Source organism: Heterocephalus glaber, unplaced genomic scaffold, assembly GCF_053883595.1.
Source record: "Heterocephalus glaber isolate CG9 unplaced genomic scaffold, H.glaber_assembly_v1.0 deba00001452, whole genome shotgun sequence".
Lineage (NCBI taxonomy): Eukaryota > Metazoa > Chordata > Mammalia > Rodentia > Bathyergidae > Heterocephalus > Heterocephalus glaber.
Window position 1 is genome coordinate 2,293,849 of NW_028258302.1, and position 24,328 is coordinate 2,318,176.

A 24,328-nucleotide genomic window follows, 5' to 3' on the forward strand; every position below is an offset into this window, starting at 1 on the left:
CAGAAATCTGCAGGCAAATATTCTCTGTATGAGTTTTGACTCATTCAGTCCATGAACCTGCTGTTCAGAGACTCAGGGACCCTGGCGACAAGTGACCTGCTCTTGGAAACAGCTGCCATGAAAGAAGGGCTCCTATGGGCTGGGGGAAGCCACCTGGCCTGTGCTGAAGCAAAACCTCCAAAGGCCTCCTTGGTATCCAATCAGACACAGAAAGAAATGTACTTTTCTCCAAAGGTTGGCATTTATTTCTTAATAATCAAGTTAAAAATTTATGTAGCCTCCCTAATCAGCAAAACAAAGGCTTTCTGTACTTTTATGTGTGCTAGAAACTACTAATGAGTTCTTGGGGATTTATCACTGACTCTAGCATAGAAGTAGAAACCAGTATATTTAGAGTCAGTAAAAAGATTTTGGCGAGATACTTCAGCTGCAAGCAAACCTTTAAATATTCTGCACATCCGGCACTGCATCTGTCTTGGGGAATTTGAGGATGAGCTGATGCCCTGAATAAGATGTCTGGTACATACCCTTCTGCTTCAGATGTCCTGGGACCTTCTAGGTAGGCCCCGTGCAGTCCTTGTAGATGTGTCCCCTGAGTGGTTCCGCATTTCAGAGTCCTCTCTCTGGACAGATCCCAGGTATGCAACTCAGTTGCCCCAAAGGTTAGAAAGGAATATTGACCTTTGCACCAGATTTAAAGGCCAACATATACCTGAATTTCTAAGAGTTAGCAGCGAGGGGCTATTGCAGCCTGGGATAACTGGGACCAATGCCTGTTTTTGTGTGTAGGCAAGAATCAAAGACATTTATTATTAGTGGGAACTCATTGCTATTCTTCTCTTTGGTCCTCCTCCTGGTCCTTCCTTCCTCCTTTTCTCCTCTTCCTTCTCTTTTTTCTTCCTCTCCTTCTCTTCATCTTCCTCTTCTTTCTTTTACTATGAAAATATGTATAGTACAAGAATATGTTACAATTTGGCAGGTTATGCACTCATTCACTCATTAATTCATTCCTCGAGCATTTATAAAGCCCTTAATTTGAATTGAGCCTGGAACAAGGGTAAAAAAAGATAAATAAGAATCCCTCCTATGGAAAGTGTATGATTTGGGGGTGCTATGTCTTGGGTAGGGTTTAAGTGTGTCCCTCAAAATTTTGGGTGCTGCAAGCTTGGTCCCAGAATGGTGATAGCCTTAAGTGATGAGGTTTAGTAGATCATTAGGTCATTGTGGGCAAGGCCCCAAGAGGGATTAATGTAGTTCTCAGGGGACCCCAGTTTGCTCTCAGGCTTCCTGTCCTGTGATCTCTGTCCCTCTTGCACACTCCCACCACTGTGATGTCTTCCATCAAGAAGCTTTTGCCAGAGCCAAGCAGATGCTCGCTGCCATGTCCTTGAATCTCTAGAACTATGAGCTAAATAAACTTCCCTCTCAGTTACCTAGCCTTAAGTATTTTATTATAGTAACACAAAACACGCTGATATAAGGGAGAAAAGGCAGATGTCTGACAATTACAATAAGCAACATGTTCCAAGCTCTTATTATATACCTGGCATTGTGCTGAGTTAGCCTTTGACGGGATCATCTCTTTTAATCCTCAAAGAAACACTCTGAAGGGAATTCTGGCACATTATCCTCTCTCATACATGAAGCTGAGGCAAAGAGAGGTTAAATAATTGGCCCAAAGTCACACTGCTAGCATGTCACAGATCTGATTGAGCCCAGGCAGTCTGAATCTAGAGTAAGCATTATTCCGAGCCCTTCTGCCTCCTACTTAATTACAGTCTGTGTGACAAGCGAAGGGTCTAGCAGAAGTGATATTTGAATCTGGCCTGGAAGTTTTAGGCTGGAGAGATGAGGGAAGAACATTGTAGGCATAAGGAGCAGTATGAGCAGAGCAGAGACAGTGGCACAGATGCCTAGGCCCTCACAGCCCATGAGGTTGGAGATGAGCAGGGCGAGTAGAGAGGAGCCCAGGAAGGCAGCAGGGCCTGGACTGCAAAAGGCTTTGGGTTGAGGACTCACAAGACAGGGCTGTGTTGCATAGGGAGTGGAATAATTTGGCATCTTCAAGAAAAAGAGGGAAATAAACAGATTTGTACACACAAAAAAGATAAATCATCATTTAAAAATGGAGAAAGTAGTCACACCATGAAGAATCTTTGAGTGTTGGGAATATGAATGATAGGATAGTTTCGCTTTTTACTCTGTTATGTAGTTCCCAATATTCTTTAATAAACGTATCTTGCTCATTCAAATAATGTGTATGTACTTGATGCCTGTGTATATGGACACACGTGGAAAGAAAGTTGGAGAAGTGTGAGTTGGTGGCATTGCAGAGGAGGAGTACAGTGGAGAGGGGAACTTGTTGGTAAAACCATGTAGAAAGTTTCTGAGAGAGTCCAGCTGCAAATGAAAAGACTTGGATTTACAGGGACTGTGTCTGACTTGTCTCTTCATACCCTCAGTTCTTCTTGCTACACACTAGACACTACACACTACTCACTACATATTGGATCAATGAATGAATGAGGAGAAGAGGAAAACAGAAAGCCAAGTAGATGGATAGGAGGGCATGGATTGTCAGGTTTCTGAGAGGCAACCTTCAGGACCATGTCATGGTGCAAAGAGGATGAGGCTCCTTCCTACAGTAAGTTGATTATCTTATTACCTGTGATAGAAAGTATAAGAAGAAATTCATGAAGAAAAAGTGATTGGATGATAAAGACTGAGTTTGAACACATTGGCTTTGGGTTAAATTGATATAACAAATTTAACCACTTGCTGCAAGATCCAAGTTGAGTGTGGAAGATAGATGGACTAGAGAGAGTATAACTTGTGGGAAGACAGCCCTGGAGGAGAGCTGCTGTATGGAAGGGCCGGTGAATTGGAGTTAGAAGCTGTCTTGAGAATCTTCCAGTCCACATCCCCCTACTCCCCATTGTCCCAAAAGGCCCAATTGTGCAAATAACTTAGTTCTAACTGCATGTTTTAGATACTGTTTATTTAAAATATTATATAATGCATAGCGAGTGCACAAATCTATAGTTTATAGAATTTTCACAAAATGAGTGCATTGCTCTCCCCCCAGAAAAAGAACAGAACATTACCCATTACCACACAACAAAAGTTTTACTTTACTTTTTTGATCTCTCACAGTTAGCATCTGTGCACCCATCAGATGTAAACACCATTCTGGCTGATATCCCCAAAGACTAATTTCGCCTGAGTTGAATCTTCATATAAATGGAATCACATGGCCTGTTCTTTTTTGTCTGCCCCTCAACATTATATTGGTGAACTTGGTCATCATGAGTTTCATGAATGAAGTTTGTTCTTTTTGGTTGCCTCATTATTGCATTGGATGAATATGCTGTAGTGGAATGTACTCTTCCATTCCCGGTGGACGTTTGGGTTGCTTATAATTGGGGTTATAAAACTTATGAATTCTCTGATTATCTTTTGGTAGACTGAAACATTTATTATCATCATCATCATCATTATTATTACTATTGTTATTATTTTATTGTTCTGTTTATTTTCAGGAGTAGAATTACTATGACATAGAGATATATATGTTTAGCTTTTGTAACTGCTGCATTACAGTTTATAATTTGCATTCGTTTACATTTATCCTGGCAGTTTATGCAATTTAAATTGCTCATCAACACTTTATATTTTTATTTTTAACTGTTCTGAAAGGTTTGTAGTAATGTCTCATGTGCCTTCAATTGTATTTCATGATTACTAATGATACTGAATTTCTTATTTTGAGTTCTTAGTTTTCTTATTTTGTCATGCTTGTTAGCCAGTCATTCTCTTTTTCTTTGGAAGGGTTAGTTTACATGTCTCTCCAATTAGTTGAATATCCATATCTGGTAACTCCAATATATGGATCATCTGTGGATCTGTTTCTCCTGTTTTTCTTTTGGCTTTTCAGTGTTCTGTGTCCTGGAGTGCTTGGTGTTTCACAAGAATGCTGGACATTTACATATGAAGCACTGGAACACATCTGGGTGGTTTATCTTCCTTCAGAGAGTATTTGATTTTCCGGTTAGAATAGAGGAACAGCACGTTGATGTTGATCCATACTTAAGGTTGGTCTATTTCTGGTTTGTTCTTATTCGCAACTCATGTCTCTTCCAGTTTCAGTTAAAAGCCTAATGTTTAACAAATCCCTTCTCATCACAGGTTCTTGAATTTCAATTTTTGTCTCTCCAGCCCACTGAGACTGTGTAGATTCTAGGCTGCTGATTTCTATTTAGCTTCCGTGCTTGCCTTGTGTATTATCAAATTCACTGAGGGAAAATTGTGGTCTTGGCCAGGGGACTCCCTTTAGTGAATATTTTTGTTCTGTGGGATCTTAGACCCTCAAGTGTTGGCTGGATTCTTCAGTGTCTTCCAGCAGCTGGTTTGTGTGAGTGTGTGTGTGAGTGTGTGTGTGTGTGTGCACGCATGTATGTTTGTAGTGGGGATTTGTCTAGCTTCCATGGATACTCTTAGCAGGGGGGTTAGTCTGATGCTAGCTACCTTATCATATCTGGAAGTGTAGGCTTTTATCCACATTTTAAGTAATTCTTACAGGGGCATTTCAATAGCCTCTTCCTTCTTCCAGTTTACTTATCTTTACTGTCAAGGACTTCAATGTGTCTCTCTAGTCTCTTAAGTGGAAAGAGAAAAGCAAAGCCATGTGTTAGAAACGTGGGGATTTCCAACTCAGGAGCAGAAAGTCAGGGACTGGAATCTGATTATTTTTCCTCTTTTTCTTCCATAATGTTCAAATATGGCTATAATGGTAAATGGATATCATAGCATTCCTTTAGTTTCTGGCCATATATATTAATCTTTAAACTAGAACACATTTCCTTATTAAGAAGCATGATTTTTCACATGTACAGACCAATAAAACCATTTGTTATACCTATAAGTCAAATAATTTGAGATGTAGAATTTTATTTTCTAATAAATTTAATTAATACTTTAATTTTAGTTAGTTTTCAATTTATTTTTGAAGCAGTTTTAGGTTTACAAAAATTTTGATTTGAAAGTACAGAGAGCTCCCATGCACCCCTCTCTCTTCTTACAGTCTCCCCTATGATTGACATCTCACATTGCTGTGGCTCCGGATACAGTATGAAAACTGAGTCAAAGGTAAATTTCTCCCAAGTGGCATCTCGGCCTCTGCAGTGTGCAAATGGAGGCGGGAACATGGATAGGACAGAGAATTCTACTCAGAAGCACAAATGTAAATATCATAAATCAATGCCAGTGCAAAACTTCTATTAGAAACAAGCCTCAGAAACGCCAGGACACCTTTTAAATTAATCAGTTACGTGTAACTCCTGGTTACGCAAGGTGCAGGGTTCAAAGTGGTCCCACTGTAGAGTGTTTCTGTTGGAAATACTCATGGCTTGGGACCACCACACTGTGTTCTGAGCCAAAAAGACAAGTCTGTTTCTTTAGTCATGCCCAGGTGATCCTTAGTGGCCCTGGACTGGATCGCTCGCCTTAGTTAAAATAGTGCTACATTGATAAAGTAAGTCAGCATAGAAGGTATTCCCCAGTGGCCAATTCCCTTGCTTAAATTTTTTTTAAATGGAGGTAAATTTACACGATGTAAAATTTACCATTTTAACAATACTTAAGTACACTTCAGTGGCATTATTCATTCATATTGTGTCACCCACCACCATCCATTTTCAGAACAATTTTATCATGCAAAAGTGATACTCTGTGCACATGAAGTAGCAACTCTCCACTGTTTCCTTCACACCCTGGCAACCACCATTCTAACATCTGTCTCTGTGACTTTGACTACACTGGGCTCCTTCATGTAGGTAGAATCGTACAGTAGTTGTATGACTATTTTACTTGACATAAGGCCTTCAGGATTCATCGATGTCACAATTTCCTCCTTTTTGAGGCTGAGTAATATTCCATTGTGTGGAATTGGAATTTGTTAGGCATTTGGAGCTAAGAAAGAGCTCATGACACCCACATAAAGGTGGCGAGTGATGCTAGGAGACTTCGTGAGCTTCTAAGTCTGGAAGTGTAGCCAAGAAGAGGGGCAAGAGTTCGTAATAGCGAAAGCTTGGAAGCAGCCCAAGTGCCCATCAACTGGAAACTGGATAAAGAAGATGTGGTTTTTTTATAAAGTGGAGTACTACTCAGCCATAAAGAATGAGAAACTAGAGTCATTTATAGCCAAATGGATGCATATTGAGGCCATACTCTTAAGTGAAATAAATAGGACACACATGTGTAAATACCGAATAGTTTCTCTAGTATGAGAAACTGAAAGTGTAAATAAGGGTTAAAATGATTAAAACGAATAACTGATAATTTGAAATAGGAAGAAAAAGTCCAAAGGGGTAGGGGAAGTGGGAGGGGAAGGGGAAAGGAAAGAAGGGAAAGGAATAATTATTAAAAAAGAAAAAAAATGGAAACAAAGTCTGTGTAAATAGGAAAGGGTGGAGGGGTGAAGGGCACACAGGTAATGGGGAAAAAATAAGAATCAAGATACATCATGTACAGGTACAAGCACCCAATGATAAATGTAAATGTATTGTATACCTAAATTGTACCAATAAAAGAATTTAAGCAAAAAAGGTCATCTCTTCCTTGACTGCTTCTCTCACTGTAACCACGGGCCCATTTCCTTGCTTCCTCTCACTGTAAAACTTCTGGAAAGAGTTGCCTTCTTGCTGTCTCTGTCTCTTTTGCCTTCCTTCCTCTTTTCAATATGCTCCAGCCTGGCCTCCAATTCCACCTTATATTGCTGATTCTGTTCTCTTTTTTTTTAATCAGAAAAAGTCCCAAATCCATGCAATTAGGAATGAAAAGGGTGAAATTACAACAGACCTAGCAGAAATCCAGAGGATCATCAATACCTACTTTGAGAATCTATATGCCAATAAGGTGGAAAACACAGAAAAAATGGACAGATTTCTAGATACAGATGATTCTGTTCTTATTGAGGCTGCCAGTGATCTAGCGTTTTCAGATCCAATACATAATACTTGGAGCAATTTGATACAGCTGACCATATTTTCCATCCTGAAACATTCATTCCTTGTGGTCTTGGGACACTGTGCTCTGCTGCTTTACCTCCTACCACACTGCTCTCCCTTGGCCTGACTGCTTAGAGACTCACAGCTCTCTCTCTCTCTCTCTCTCTCTCTCTCTCTCTCTCTCTCTCTCTCTCTCTCTCTCTCTCCTTTCCTTCCCCAGTCTTTCTTTAGAGGGACTATTCATTTTACAGCTCTCCATTTCTCTCCCATTTCTTCTTGCCTTATACTCAACTTATTTTATACATTTACAATGTCTGCCTGGCCTCAGTGGGCATTTGCATTCACGAGCACTCTTAAGCCATAGATTGTAATTATTTAGGTAAACATTTTCCCCTCCGAGGATTGGTTCTACCTTTTTTATACATCATGCCTTGAGAGTAATAGAAATAAAATGTATTAAAAAAATAAGCAAATGCTTGCATACAAGGATTCTTGAAAATATAAAATTTTAAACATTTTTACCTTGAAAGAGATACAAAAGTATGAAGAATGCCTGGGACAGTGTTAGGCACCTAGTGGGGGTTTCAGGTTTTTTACTAACTAATTGAATAATAAGAGCCTGTATATTTCTTTCTTTCTTTTTTTTTTTTTTGAGACAGGGTCTCACTATGTAGCCCAGGCTGGCTTTGAACTCACAGTGATCCTCCTGCCTCTGCCTCCCGAGTGCTGGGATTATAGGTATGTGCCACCATGCCCAGCCTAAAACTATTATAGGTTTGTTTGTTTGTTTAAATTTTCGGTACAGGAAATGGAACTCAGGACTTTGCGCTGCCAGGCAGTTGTGGCGCCACTGAGTTAAATCCCCAGCCCTAGATTTCTAATATGACAAAGAATTTAATGACTATCATTCTCACCACTTAAAAATATTTTAAAAGATTCAACTCATTGACATGTTTTACTAGAAGTAGAAATAGAGTAAGAAGCAAAGAATATCTGATAAAATAAATGCTGTTAGTAAAACAGAGTGTTTTGCATTGAGGTAAGCCTATCTTCCTCTTTTATATATGACTTTTTATTTATATTATCAAACAAAAATACTGATATTCTAGCTAAGGCCAAATGCCTCAGACTGAAGTAAAATGATCAATAATTTAAATTATCAATAATGAAAATGTGTCAATAATGGCAATTGAGTAATGGGGAAATAATTATTTGGAGAGTGGAGATACATGTTTAGTTAAATTATCTTAGGCAAATCCTCTGCCTTTCTCAGCTTTTAAACAAGAACATTAGATTTAATTATCTCTAAGATCTTTTCCAGCTGTAAAATTTCTGTTTTTCTGTAATAAAAAAATGCTTCCAGTTCTATGAAACTGATAATTACCTTTCATGTGCATGTTTGATTCTGTTAAAGAAAAATCACCTGGTAAATTCTAATGAAAACCATCTTAGAAAAGGAAAGAGACAAGACCACAGAAGCTCTGTACCTGCTTCCTGTTAGGTAGACTTTCCTGATGTTTCCAGCAGAGAAAAGAGGTATGATAATTGCAAAAAGAGGAGTAAGGAGGAGAGATGAAAGAGACACATTAACAAAGGGCCAAGCACTTTCCTTCCTCTTCTGAGAGATGGCAGCTTTCCCACCTCATGAGGCTCGTCAGCACCTGCATGGCGGACAGCACCACACTCTTATTTATTTATTTATTTTTAATACTGTTGGTTTACAAATAGCAATTCTCAACAATTTGTTTGTTTGTTTATTTATTTATTATTTATTTTTTATTTTTTCCCATTAAGTTTATTGGTACATTTTCGGTATAAAATACAGTTAATTCATCATTGGGATCTTGTACCATTACATGAGTATCTTGGTTCTTTTTTTTCCCCCTTCCTTTGCCCTCCTTTTACCCCCTCCACCCTTCCCTATTTGTAAAGACTTTGTTTCCATTTTTTTCCTTTTCTCATATTTTTTCTTTTTCCTTTTTTCCTTTCCCCTACCCCTCCCACTTCCCCTGCACCTTTAGACCTTTTCTTTCTGTTACACAATATCAATTTTACATTTTTAAAATTACAGTATCAAAATCTAGGAGACATTGCCACAGATTTTACAGAATTTAAAAGGATATAGAAAGCATATTTAAAAAATCTGTTTTGAAATAAATTTGACAACTTCTAAGAAGTACCTTGGAAGACAAATTAATGAAACTAACTCTGGAGGAAATATAAAATTTAAATAGCACTTATTAAAGAAAGTATATTCCTAGCTTGAAAACCTACCTATATGACAACAGGCTCATATACATTTAAACTGATAAATTATATCAAACAATTAAAGCAGAAAGAAAAGGAACACTTCTCCCCTCATTTTAGGAAATCAACATTGTGCTAATCCTAAAACTGGATAAAGATAATAGAAGAAAAAAGTATGAACATAGATAAACATTTGTTTAACAAAACAAACTCTTAGAAGTCAGATCTGGCAGGATGTAGAAAGTGGTTTTATTATAGGGGTGGCAGTGTTGGTTCAGCATTGGAAGATCCACCCCCAAAAGTCATCATTTTAACAGAGGAAAGGAAAAAGCCATATGATCACTAGTTGGAGAAAAAGTATTGGACTAAATTCTACACCTGTTCATGGTAAAAGCTATTAGGAGACTAGAAGTAGAAAAGAACCTTCTCAACATATTAAAGACATGAACTCCATACTTCCAGCAAGAATGCCTTATATAAATGGAGAAGATACAATGCTTTCTCCTTAAGGTGAGGAACAAGGACAGATATGCTTACTCTTTATCTGTCCATTAAACTTTGAAACTTAGGTCCCACCAAAATAGTCTGGCAATAAAATGACACATTTAGGATAGGATTGGCAAGGTAGAAGCAAAATCTTTAGATGTAGATGAAATGATCATCTACACAGAAAATACTAAGAAATCTCTAGGAGCCCCTAGAACTTGTATTTGAATTTAGCAGGATTAGAAAACACAAGGTATATATAAAAATTCAGGTCTGTGTATACTTTCTATAAATGAAGAATTGGATATTGAAATTTAAAAGTTATGTAGGAGTACAAAGAAGCTAGAAAAGTTAAAAAAAAAACAATGTTGGAAGACGTTTAATACCTAATTTTAAGACTTCTTCTAAAGCTAGAGTAATCAAGGGAGTGTTGGTGTAAGGAAAGACATATAGATCATTGGAATAAAACAGAGAATCTAGAAATAGAACCACACATATATGGTCCACTGAGTTTTGAAAGATTATTTCACATTAGCATTTTATAGAATATAAACTCAATTCAAGAGCTGAGGAAGAGATAGTGTTTTCAGCAAACAGCACTAGAATATCTGGTATCCCTATATAAAAATTAACCTCAACCCTTTTTTTCCATACATGAAAATAACTTGAAGGGATCTATGAACTTAAATATGAAAGCCTAAAGGTATAAAACTTTAAGAAGAAATTACAAGGGAAAATATTTATGAATTCAGGGTAGGCAAGAACTACCTAGGATACAAAAGACATGATGTATAAAAGAAAAAAATTGATAAATGAGATTCCATCGAAATTTAGAGCTTTAAATGACATCATTAAAATGAAAAGTAGTCCTTAAACAGACCATATTTACAATGCATATAATGTATGACCAGAATATATAAAGAATTCTTAGAGCTCATTAATAGACAACCCAATTAAAAAGTAGACATAAGAAGATGATAAATAGCCAGTACAGCACAAGGAAAGGTGTGCTACTCTAGAATCAGAAAAATACTAATCAGTACAATAACAAGATTGAATTATACACTCATTAGGGAGATGAAATTAAAAGTTTTAAAAGCCTTTTCTTTTTGTTAGATTCTCCCCCTTTGTGTTTAATTTGTCACGCCCAATGGATTTATTCTGCTGCATTTCCTGGGGTTGTGATCCTCATTGTCTTTTCCTAGGATATTGTCTAAAATTTTTTGGAGTGCCGGTTTGATACTCATGAAGCTCCTGAGGTGCTCTTTATCATGAAAGTATCTTATTTCTCCATCAATTTTGAAAGATAGTTTTGCAGGGTACATCAATCCGGGTTGGAGGCTGTTTTCCTTTAGGGCTTGAAATACATCACTCCAAGCTCTTCTTGCCTTGAGGGTTTGCATTGAGAAGTCTGCTGTGATTCTGATGGGCTTTCCTTTGTATGTGATTTGTTTCTTTTCTCTCACTGCTTGTAGAATTTTGTTCTTCTGTTGGATTTCTGGAATCCTAAATATTATATGCCTATGTGTAGATTTTTTTTGATCAAGGCTAGTTGGAGTCCTATATGCCTCACTTATGTGTATGTCAAGTTCTTTTCCCCTCCTTGGGAAGTTTTCTGCCATCACTTCTGTGAAGAGTTTTTTTATGTCATCTGCACTCTTTCCTGTTTCTTCATTGACTCCAATCAGTCTTATGTTATTCTTCTTTGCATCATCTAGCAGCTGCTGGATTGATTTCTCGTGTTCCTTTACAATTTTAAAGCAATTTTTCTTTTCCTGGTCACTAATTGCAATCTTTTCTTCTATATCTGAAATTCTCTTGGTTCATTCTGCTGCGCAGACTTTCGATGGAGTTTTTAATCTCTTGGAAATCTGTTTGTATCTGTTTTATGGATTCCATTTGTTTCCTATGTTGGGATTCCATCATGTTCCTGAGATCCTGTTTTTTTTTTTTTATCTGTGTCCTCTCTAGATTTATTAATCATGTCTTGCACCATGAGCAAAATCTTTGCTGTTATCTGAGTAATTATTTCTGATTTCATTTTTTCCAGATCCTCTTTTGTTGCCAGTTCGGAGAGTCCAGGTGGTTGAGTATTATTATTATTCCATCTTGTTTCCCTTTGGAGTTGCTGTAGGTGATCCAGAAGTCTGTTTTTGAGAATTGTTTACATGTCTTCTCATTTCCATGGGTGTGGGGGGGTGCTTCTGGTGCCCACGGGGCTCACCTTCTCTGCCCTAGGAGCTTGGGATCAGCACCACACTTTTAAATTCTAAGACAATGATTACTCCATCCAACTGCCATACCTTCTCCTGTTTGGTATTGCAAAAGATGTGTAAACACCTAAAAGAAGCTATGTTTTGGTTTCCACCCAATGACATAAAGCTGGAAGGAACATTGTTCCAAAATTTATGATGAAAAAAAAAGTTGATAAATGTCAAATTCATCACTTTCTTGAATCTGTTGAAGTACTAAAGTTGCTAGTCTCCAGCACTCCCAGAATACAGGAGGTGACAGGTTTCTGCAGGGAAATATGAGGCAGGGAATGCTTCTCAACTTATTTTATGAGGCCAGCATTTCCCTAATACCAAAATCTGTCAAGGAGATTACAAGAAAATAAAATTACAGTCTAATATCTTTTACAATAATACATACAAAATCCTCAGTAAATTATTAGTAAATCAAGCCAGGCATGGTTTTGGATGCCTATAATCCCAGAACTCTGAGAACCTGAGGCAGGAGGATTGCAGGTTCAATCCCAGCCTGGAGAATTTAGTGACTTAGTGAGCCCCTGTCTCCAATCAATCAATCAATCAATCAATCAATCAATAAATAGGCTGGGGTTATACTTGAGTGTGAAGGCCCTGGGTTCAACCCCCAGTACCATAAAAAAGTTCCAGAAATAGTAAATCAAATCTATTAATATTGTGTGTAAGTATATTATATCACAACTAGGAGGGTTCAGCTCAACACTGGAAAATCAGTCTGTGTAATTCAACACATTTACAGAACCAAGGAAGAAAAAATCATATGACTATCTGAATAGATTTAGAAAAAACACTTGAACAATTCAGCTTGCATTCATGATTAAAACTCTCAACAAACTAAGAATAGAAAGGAACTCCCTTGATCTTATAAAGGGTATTGGCAACAATACACAATTGAAAAGCTTCTAGGATTGATAAATGAGTTTAGTAGGTTGTAGAATACAAAGTCAATTGTATTTCTATAGCTTATCAATGAACATTTGGACTTCAGAATTTAGAGAACAGTAGCTTTTACAGTAACATCTCAAAATTAAACACTTAGGTATAAATCTAACAATATAATATACAAAAGTAGACTCCAGGATCAGGTACAGAAAATACAAGATGAACCTGAGCATTTCATGGTGGGCCTGAGACTGAGGAAATGCTAAACAACAACAATGGGAATATAGCTAATACAGAATAAGATATATCGAGTTATAACTCAAGGAATAAAATAAATATCCATGGATCCATATTGAGGAAAATAAAATCTGAAGAAACTTGTTATCTGATGGGGAGAAAGAACAACTCTTCCCTACAGAATGCACGGAGTAAATACAGAGGAGCAAGGGAAAGAGAAAGTCAGCATTAGAATGCTACAGTCATAATTGTGGCAGACAGATCACCTGACAGATGTTAAAATTAGTGAATGAAGTTTGAGAAACACCACATTTGTGTAGTTGCAAGGTATTTTCAACTCTCCAGTATTTATCAGTTACAAAGAGAAAAATAGTCACTTTACAGTGAAGAAAACTAGAAGATACCACTTACCCAAAGGAGCCAGGTTAACATCACCAATAATAAGACATTATGGCATATTGACGTACTAGAAGGACACCTCTCTTCTGTACTATTCTTTCCCAAAGCCTAAAATACCAGACAGATCCAAATTGAGGACCACTATACAGAATACCTGACCAGTATACTATTTAAAAGTGTCAAGGGCACCAGAGGCAAGAAAAGACTGAGGAACAGATACAGATTGAGATGACTGCGGAGAAATGACAGCTAAATGCAATGTGAAGTCCTGCGTTGACTCCTGGAATTTAAAAAGATGTTAATGGTAAAACTGGTAACATTAGAGAAAAAAACCTGTCATCTTGTTAATAGTATTGTATCAGTATCATTTTCTTGATTCTGATCATTGTACTATGATTATATAAGTTAATAATGATAGGGAAAGCTGGGAAAGAGATATATGGGGACTCTGTATAATCTTTACAACTCTTCTGTGAGTTTAAAATTACTTCAAAATAAAAATTTTAAAAGTAGGAAGAGCTTTTGATTAAGTAGCCCTGAAAGAAGGAAACAAATAATCCTCGGTGCCACACAGGAGTAGGCTGGGCATCTTAGATTGTAAAGAGGACTTGTAGAAGAGCGTCTTGCACCCTGCCTGGGTGCCTCTGTGATCTATTTTTCTCTTGGGATTGTGGTTTGAGAATTATGTGATAGAGTCATCTGATCCAATTCATTTGAAGACTTCCTGTGTTTAGGGGTATTCTTTAGCTATTCCTTTAAAAATTGCTTTACAAAGCAATATATGCTTATACCATCAATTGTTTTTAAAAGCTTGTTTTCTTTATCCTTCCGTGAAAGAGATGCATTTTTTTCCTCCTTTCTTTTAACTGTGATCATCAAGGAGAGGAATTGCAAAGTAGAAGTCTGTCATATGATTCCAACTGTTCTTAGTCACACAGATTGCAGCTTTTTAAAAAATTGGATATGTACAGAGACATGATTACTCCAGTTGCTTTTCCCTTATACCAGGCTGCTTTACACACACAGGTTATTGGCCCCTAAATGTATGTGAGGTTTTGACCCTTGGTGAATGTAATAAATTACATATGATTTGTGGTGTTTACTCATGATCTTTTCTAATCATAGTTTTTTTTTTTCCAGTTTGACCAAAATTTCTAATTCTGCTCCAATAGTTCTTTAAATTTCTCTTTGGAATTGTGGCCTGGGATTTGCCTTTGTGATATTCTAATGTTCCTCTTTGAAGCATTTTTGGGTGGGCTGTGGTTGCCACAAAAGAATCCACCAACTCTAACAGGCATACACAGACTGCTTAGCCAGGAAATGCAAATTGACCAGAAATCAGGTGGCCTATCTCAGTGCAGGGAATCCCAAGAGTCTCCCCAGGGGTATGGGACTGCCATGCCACAGACCACCCAAAATGACATCTCACCAGATCTGTCAAAGTCATTTTTGGGGCTGGGGATTTAGCTCAGTGGTTCTTCCGCCTGCCTCGCAAGCACAAGGTCCTGAGTTTGATCCCCAGTACCAAAAAACAAAACAAAACAAAACGAAAAAACAAAAAAACCCTCAGTTTTGCTACACCACACTCCTCTTGCTCCAGAAGCTTCTGACACTGGAGGAGCTTTTTCAATCACTTTCTTGTTGTATTTTGTTTGTTTGTTTTGTTTTGTTTTGTTTTGAGACAGGATCTTGCTATGTAGCCCAGGGTGGCCTCAAACTCACAGCAATCCTTCTGCTTCCACCTCAAATGCTGGGATTACAGGCATGCGCCACCACGCCCGGTTCCAATCACTTTTTTACTAAGGAATTCTTACCAACTTCAGACTCTTCTAGTTTCTAAACCTAAGCTCAGCACAATTTTCACTAAAAAGGAAAAGCAGAATCTGCAGGAGCTGGTTGCAGATCAAAACCTCTACCTCAAACTGTCTATGTTCTTCAACTTCTTTTCTTCTTCTGAGTTCAGCCAATTTTGTTCATGTTTTGCTTCTAGTGGATTAAACCCATGGATATATTGCCAGTCAGCCTAGGCTTCTTTTTTTGATTCAGATAGAAATCACAAATCAGCAGTTCTGCTAGCAGTTCTGATGTCACCAGATGACACCAGGTAATGCTGGATGTCCATAGTCGACATAGCCAGCTGCTGGTCACTGATGCAGCTGGCTGTCACCATCTGTGCCGGCTTATGCCAGACACCATAATCCAACTCTAGTGGGTGCTGGTCTCTATTGCTGGTCTTTCTTGGCTGCTGATCTCTTGAGTTCTTCAGCATTAACAGCTCTCGGTGTTTATTATTCTTTTTTTTTTTTTAAGCAGCCACTCTGTCTACAATATTCAGGAAAAAAAAATCCCAAATAAATTTATAGGACTTTTGGACCCCACACTACCTGAGAAATAAACCACGAGCAGATTTACAAGACTATCCAAGAGAGTCTTTATTTTAACAGGGCCTGCGGTGTAGCACAGGGTGGGTCAGTACACAGGAGGAAGTCCTCCTAGACTAACCTGAGAAGTGGCTCAGAAAGCTGTTGCAGGAAGGGGCAGGGCTGAAACCTTGCTGTGCATGTTGGGTATGCAAATAAGGTGCCCCTATTCCTCCCTTCCAGATCTTAGCCACTCCAGGGTGCCCCCTCCCTTCTTTAAAAAGACAACAGTATTGTCTGCATGATGGGCGTGAGGGAGGAGCACCATGCTGCCTGTCTGGCTGCACTCACACTGGAGTAGAGAATGGCGGGTTTTTTGTGTTTTTGGTTTTTTTTTTTGGTTTTTTTTTTGTTTTTGGTACCAGGGACTGAACTAAGGTCCTTGCGCTTGCGCAGCAGGCAGCGAAACCACTGAGTTAAATCCCCAGCCGGAGAATGGTGGTTTTACAGCCACGGAGGACCTGCTAGATAGCTAGGGAAGACACTGAAGGGAACTGTCCCAGTTCATTGGTGAGAAAAGAGGGAGCAAAAGGAAGTGAGAGGGAGGGTAGGCCAGCTCCTGGGCAAGCCACCCCCACCTCCCATGGGTAAGGGAATTGAATCAGGCGCTTCTTCTCTGTCCGAGACATATGTTTTAGGCACTTTCATGTGCTACAACATCGGTATCACATCTATTTGGTTGGTATCTGGACCTGGTAAAATGTCATAGGACTGTGGCTTTCTAAAGCTGACATCTGCACTGCTTCTTCACCAGGATAACCAGGTAACCAGTACAGCTTTAACAATGCGCACATGCTAAGACCTTCCTGTAGAAACTTGGAGGAATCTGTATTTTTTCCAAAGCTCCACAGGGTTTTTGATATGCAATCTCAAGCAAGATGCACAGACTACAAAAACATTAGCTTATGTATTTTCTTAATTTCTATTCATATTCCTTTTTTGGTTCATAAGTTTATGACTCCCTCACTTAAGGCACCAACAGGATCAGGGTTTTTTGAAATCACACACACACACACACACACACACACACACACCAAAACCCCCCTGCTGCTGGAGAGTGAGTGTGTCTCCTGTGATATTCATCATTTGCCATCAGAGCTGAGGTCCCTGAGGGACCTGCTGAGATCTTAGGTGTATGGGAGACAGAAGAGAAGTTTAAAACAGTGCTCTAAGGATGTGTGCATGAGTTTGTGTGTTTGCAGGTATGTGTGTGTGTGTGACTTTATATCACACATTATATACTTTTAAGTAAACAGAAGTAAGAAGCGATGCATGTTTGCCTTGGCTAATTTTTTGAAGCAAATTAATAAATACAATATTTAACAAATGAGATAACAAAGGGGAAGGTCCCAGCAGTGACCCGGACATAATAAGTTGTCCCTCCCTCTTCTTCTCTCCCTCCTCCTCTCCTCTTCTTTTTCTCCTCCATTTGGACCTTGGTTTGATCTGTTATTTCCTTGTCACCGCCCCCCCCCCACATGACACTATAGACTTCTCCACTGCATTATACTTTCATATTGGTCAGGTATTTTGATAAGTACTGCATCTAGTTTGAGGGCTGCAACTGTAGTCTCCTTTGAAGAATGATAGAAAATTAGAAAGGATAGAAGCTACACTTCCGAGTGGCAGAATTAAGTCTCCGATATCAGGGGAAAATGATGGGTTGATTGTAGCAATATGAAATGCAATAGGGCTAGACATAAGGTCTTGTCATGGGGTTCAGGAAACTAGCTGTGTGAATGCAGGGCAGGAAAGTATGTGGCTTGGTAGCAGTAATTATAAAAAATACTTGAGAGTTGAAAGTGATGGTTGCAATTGCTTAGGGCACAGATTTAATTACTGTCACAAAAACCTAAAAGGACAACAATGGCTTAAATAAGCTAAAAGCTTATTTCCTTATCACAGATTGAGTGAGGGAGTAACGGCAGCGCTAGAGACCCAGGATCCTTCTCTCTTGTTGTTCAGCCCTTCCACACCCATATAGCACTCAGGCCACACTCCAGCTAATGGGAAAGGGAGATGGAGGAGGAGAGTGTGATCCTCCCCTTCAAGATATTGACAAGGAGACTGACATATTTCACACCTGCTTCATCCCGAGACTAGAGCCTTATCTCCTGGCCACTCTCTTCTCCAAGGAGGTGGGAAATGTAGTTTTAGTTTACATGTGTAGCCAGCTGTGTTCCTAGCTAAAAAAATTATTTCTAAGTAAGAATGTGAGGGGAGAAAGGATGCTGATAGAAAATTAGTAGCCTTACATCTAAGTCATTACGTATAACAGAGCAATATGGTTGCCAAAAAATCTTGAGCAATAGTGTACCTATAGTACTGATAGAAGTATAAGTTGGCAAGCTTTTTCTGAAAAAAGAGTAAAAGAGTAAGCATTTTAGACTCAACAGGCCACATATGGTCTGTCACAAATTCTTTTTCATTTTTAACAATTCTTCAAAAATGTCTAATCCATCCTTAGCTCATGGGCTGTAAAAATTATGCTATAGCAAAGGCTGTAATTTGTGGACCTTTGCTCTAGAATAAGCATGGTGATGAGGCTTCAGGTGCAGAATAATGTGTTCAGCAGAGGTGACAAGAAGTTGAAGAGGCTACAGATGAATTCCTGAGAGGAATGACCGAAGGCATTTTAGCCCAGAGAAGCTTAGACACCTGATGACATGGTCAGAGTCTTCACATATTTGAAGGATGCTCCAGTGGTTAGGGGAGACTCTTGTTGTGTACATATCCAGGGGGAAGAGGAAGCAGACTGCAGTGCTGTGTAAGAAGTACCTGCTCATTATTACTTACCATCTGTGACCCTTAGTGGCCAGGCACTTTCCATAGAGCTCTCACTTTATTCTCCACAGCTCCAGCAGGTAGGTGCCACTCTCCCTCTGCTTGACAGAGAAAGAGCAGCTTGACCAGTGACACTTGCTACCAAGTGGCAGAGCCATAAGAATGCCAACTCTTGACTGCCTCCTTATATGTGAATTAAATGAGATAAGATATAAATAATCTAACAGTGCCAAGCACATATTAAGTATTGTTGCTTATAATAATAATTATTATAATCCCTAGGAAGCACTATGTTTCTCATCGTGGTGGGTTTTTTAAAGTTTTCTATGGCTCCTGTAACAAATACCATAAACTTGGCATCTTAAAACATGCAGTATTTATCTACTTTCAATTTGGAAGACCAGAACTCTGAAATCAGTTTCACTGGGCCAACATGAAGGTGTCAGCAGGGCCAGGCTTGCTCCAGGCTCTAGGGGAGAATTCATTCCTTGCTTCTTCCAGCTTCTGTGGCTGCTGCCATTTCATGGCTCATGGCTGCATCACTTTGGTCTTGGCGTCTGTGGTCATGGTGCCTTCTGTGATGCCTTCTTCCTCTCTCTTACAATGATTCTTATATTTACAATTTAAGGTCCCTCTAGATTATTTAAAATAATCTTTACATCTCAAGATCATTACCTTGATCACATCTTTTTCCATGTAAAGTAATATTCAGTTTCCAGGTGTTGGGAAGTCATTATCTTTGGTGGATCATTATTTAGCCTATCACAATGGTATTTTGGCATAGACAGATTTTTCTTTTCATTATTAGAAAATTTTTTATAGCATTCTGTGACTTACTGATCAATCATAGTATCTGTCCTTTGGGGGTATCTTTTTCTGAAAATAGAACAGATTTTAAATAATATATGACTTAGAGGTAAAATAATTATTTCCAAATAGCAATCCACACTATTTACTGAATAATAATTATCTTGATATAACAAACTGCAGCCAAATTGTTTTTTGGCTTCATTTAGTTGCAGGTGTTCATTTTGTAGGCTTCTGCAATGTGTTATGCTGTTTTATTTATTATGGCATTAAAATATAGCTTTCTAGCTGACGAATTAAGTCCCTTTCTATTATTTATTTTCAGTTTTCCTGGAGAATGACTCTTCTGCTGTTTTCTTTGCCATTGGGTATTGCAACTTAAACAAATTCCTTAATGGGGCTGGGGATTTAGCTCAGTGGTGCTGTTGCCTGCCTCACAAGTGCAAGGCCCCAAGTTTGATCCCTGGTACCAAGAAGAAAAAAAAAAAGAAATTCCTTACTATCATTTTACTGTACCTTTGGAAGAAGAGTATTTATGGAATTATCTGCCTGCTATGATGGCCTGCTCATCCAATTTCTCTTTTTGTTTTTCTTTTTTTCTGGTGATTTAACTTACCTGTCTCCATTGAGATTTTCTAATTTTCTTTTTGAAATCATATGGAAATTTAATTCCAGACATATATATCTGACAGACTGATGGATACAGATATACAGCAATATCTTCTTATCCATAGGGAATATTGTTCCAGGATCCCCAGAGGATGCCTGAAATCACAAATGATACTGAATCCTATCTAGACTATATTTTTTCCTATACATACAAACCTGCCATAAAGTTTGATTTATAAGTTAGGCATAGCAAAAGACTAACAACAATAGCTAATAATAAAAAAGGGCAAGTGTAACAAAATACTGTGGTAAAAATGTGAATGTGATCTCCCTCTTTCTCTCTTTTCAAATCTGTAACTTCACCGTACTCGCCCTTTTTTGTGTTGACCATGGGTGACTGAAATGGTAGAAAATAAAACTGCACATAAGGGGAGGAATACTTTCTATTTAAATCACTTAAATCTTATCTTTCAAAACTTTTAACCATTAAGATTTATAATGACATTATCAGTTATGTACTTAATTCTATATTTCATTGGCTTTACTTCTTATCAAATTTTCTTATATAGCATATCTCTTCTTGAATTCATTATTCTGGCTTACTTTTTCCCTTGCCTAGAAGAGCTCTTTGAGTAATCTTTAATTTTTTAAAATAAAGGCTATTTGTGTGATATGATTTATATGCCTTTGAGCATACCTCTATTTTATCACCACCCAGAGGGAAAGTAGTTTGGCAGCTGGTGGAATTCTTGGGTTACCGTACTATTTCCTTAGAATCTATAGATTGTGCCAGTGTCTTTGAGCATAGTGTTGCAGACAAGAAGTAGGAGGTCAGTCTGATTTAATTTCCTTTTGAGCAGCCAAATTCTTTTTCCCCTATGAGGAAGCTTGTGGTTATTTGTCTTTGTTCTTGGAGTAGCAGGGTGCATCTGGAAGTTTGTGTTCCTTCAGTAATCCTGCTGCCCAGCCCACTGAGCCTTTCTTCAGCTCAAGGGAATGGTCTTCTCTTGCTTCTCTGCATGGCCACTAGTGTTTTGGTCATCTAGATGTTTTTTGAGGGGAGAGGTGAAAGAAAATAAATATGGGACACTAGTTTACCCCTTTCACCAAACCAAAACCTTCGTGTGGAACAAGTGGATGGTACTGAAGCATGAAATACAGGCCTTCCAGCCTCCTCTAACTCAGGAGGATCCTCTTTAGAGCCTAAATCCAATGAAAGGCTTAAGAAACAACTTTTACGCAAAAGGCCAGAGAAATAGGGCTTAGTTTAGTCAGAAGAACAGAATGAAGGGAAACTTACATACCCAGTCCCATCAAGCCTGTTGTATACCAGGCAGATGCAAGTGATTCCTGTTGGTCATTACAAAGACCATTTAACTCCAGGCATGGTGGCACACATTTGTAATCCCAGCTGAGGCAGGAGGATCACAAGTTCAAGGCCAGCCAGAGCAATGTATTGAGGTGCTGTTTTAAAATAAAAATAGAAAAAAGGTTGGGGATGTAGCTCAGGGGTAGAGCACTTGTCTGGCATATGCAAGGCCATAGGTTCGATCTCCAGTACTGAAGGAAAAAAATAGTTGTGGGCTCCATAATGCACTGCCAACCCAGGTTAAGATGCCTCCTTTCCTGGTGGTTTAAGAGCTGTTCTGTTTAAAGATAAGCTCATGGACCGACACCACCTTCTGGACTTCCTAACAGCCTTGAGATATTATGATTCTACCTCGGTACCTTGATGTTAGATGGGGAATAAACAGCAGCAGATAAACTCCCACTGTTATGAAATCTTGTTTTCACCCAGCCTTCTGGATCTTTTTTTTTTTAAACGGGAAGAGAGAATATTTTTATCAGAAGCGCTTTCTCCTGCTCTTTCAACCCAAATACAGACATCTTTCCTTCCTAAATTCCTAATCAACACCCTGCTCCCACTCTCAGTGTAGTCACAGGCACGCCCTCCTCCTCCTGGCCATCCCCTCCCCCAGTGCCAGGCAGAAGAGAGTTTGGGAGAGGAATGACAGGCTCCCTGTGGTAGGTCTTAGCCTTGTCACTGATCCTCCTGGGCTCAGGTCTGTGGTGGCTGAGGGAGAGCCAGCTCCATGCTGTGTGGCTGGTGACATTTCCGGCTGCCAGTGCCCAGCCAATCGGTGACCAGCTAGCTAGGCCCAGCTAGCTAGGGTGATGACACATGAAATATGATAATTTTCTGCTAAAGAGCCCCGGAAAGGGGGAGGGGTGTGTGTGTGTGTGAGTGGGTGTCTGGGAGGGTGGCACAGGCAGCGCTTGAGACAGGAGAGAGCGTGACAGCACTGGTCTCAGCGATTCTAGACAGGACTAGGCAAGAGGGGAATGGGTGCTGACACTAGATGGAGGGACCAGCGCCCCCCACACTCCCTGTGGCCTGGGAACCTGGTGAAGGTGAGCCCGGGAGAAGCCGGGCATTCCAAAGCTCTGGGGCCCTGGGGGAGGGATGTGTGAAGGAGAAACGGAAAAGGGCATTTGTCTCTCTTTCAAACACGAGTCAGGCTAAGAGTTTTGTTTCTCCTAAGAACTACTTCTTTCAAAGCTAAATAACAAAACTAGAATAAACACCATCTGGGTGGCTGAAGTACTTGGTGAATCTTTTTTTTTTTTTTTAGGTTGGGGTAGCTTATTCCTCTACCCCATTTTTCACATCCATTCTGTGCTCACCGTAGTCCTTAAAAAAAAAATGATTAAAAACAAAACAGTACTTTATTAACAAAATCTTGCAAAAGGGCCTAAGTCTGAATCTTCAAGATTCTGAGTTTCAGATGACTTTGGATTCCTGATTCTGGTTCGAAGAAAATATGTGTTGGGAAAAGATGTGGTCATAGATCACATTATAACGCCAGAACTGTCCTTTGGATTGAGGACATGATCCCTTAGATGATGGGGCAGGGCAAGGAGTGCCCTGCTGAGAGCCAGCAAGAGGAGTGGGATGGGGGGACAGAAGTCCCTACTTCCTTAAGTGCCTACTGTAAGCTTCCTGGCCTTTTATAAACAGTAAGGGACTGGTGCAGTCGACATTCCTGTTGACAAGTCCCCTGATCATCTGGCCCAGTGAACATGTGTGTTCAGAAGTGAAGGATCATAGTGTTTATATAACATGCTAATTCATCACTGAGAAGCCCATCCTATGTATGTCTAGATTTATGCCTTGCATTAGAATATTTTCTCTCCATGTATCTGTAATATATGTGAAATATATAATATATAGTTTTTAAGGCATCAATTAATGAAATAATCGCTACTGCGTGCAAGTCTGCCCTGTGAGGCTGTAGACATGGGACTAGCTTTCTGTTCTAAGTGTGATAGCAATTCAGTGATAATTGGTGTACTGTATCTTTAAAAGGTTAAAACCCCTTTCAAAAAGGTCTGGACTCCTAGTGGAAAGACAAGAGGCGTGGGGATGGCTCTGGATTCAGAAAACAGCTGCTGATTAGATTCCGTGTCTGAGGGCTGAATTTATTCCGTGTTTCTCAGTAGCAGGAATCCAAGAGGGATGCTTCTGTTTGGGTTCTGATCGTGATTTATATTTATTCAGAGGAATCACAGAGGGTGGATCTGTTCCCGGAGCGAGCATGCTCACAACCAGCCCACTCTCCCATTATCCCACTACCTAGTTTGGTGCTCCCGTGTACATGGCTAGTCCGTGTGCATATGTGTGTGTACAAACACGCATGCCTGCCTGGATGGACATACGTATGCAGAGGTTATTTTTTAAGGACAATTCTTTCAATAAGGTCTTTACCCCTTACTTGAAACAGGTGTTCATGAGAAAAATGCACAAAATCCCGACTGACCGGAATAATTCATGAAGAAGGGGCTGAATCCGTGGGTCAGAGAACACAGGACCAGTTTGCCATCCCAAGGCGGAAGGTAGGGGACTTTGGGTTTGTATTCGGCGGATGGATTCCTTGTGCTTGATTTTACTGATTGTGTTTTTGCCTGCGCCCGCCACGGGGAAGTGCATTCAAGAGCCGCGATTCCATTTTGTCGCTGCCTGTCTTAGGCCAGGTGTCCGGCGGCCGAGAGGCGCAGGGGCGGCTTGGTGGGTGCCCCCCCCCCCCCCGGCGTCCTAGGTGGGCTGAGCGCGACACGCGCGATCCGCGCTGGGGGAGCAGCGCGAGCCTCAAGTGACCCCCGCGCGTCAATCACCCGAGGCGGCGGC

At 39.5% G+C, this 24,328-nt stretch overlaps 1 protein-coding gene across 7 annotated transcripts in view; it reads left to right on the forward strand.

Moving 5' to 3' along the window:
• Positions 1 to 24,328, forward strand: part of Hivep3 (HIVEP zinc finger 3) — a 466,671-nt gene that overhangs the window by 92,418 nt on the left and 349,925 nt on the right. For 4 of the 7 annotated variants that reach the window (XM_004871808.4, XM_087214967.1, XM_087214968.1 and 1 more), the window contains exon 2: positions 23,925 to 24,036. The exons of 1 other annotated variant lie outside the window; for it this stretch is intronic. The gene's annotated coding sequence lies outside the window, so the exon portion shown is untranslated. Of the gene's footprint in view, positions 1 to 5,080; positions 5,146 to 22,222; positions 22,555 to 23,924; positions 24,037 to 24,328 lie in introns of those variants that run through there. 2 more of the 7 variants (XM_087214964.1, XM_087214965.1) reach the window with 2 other exon arrangements.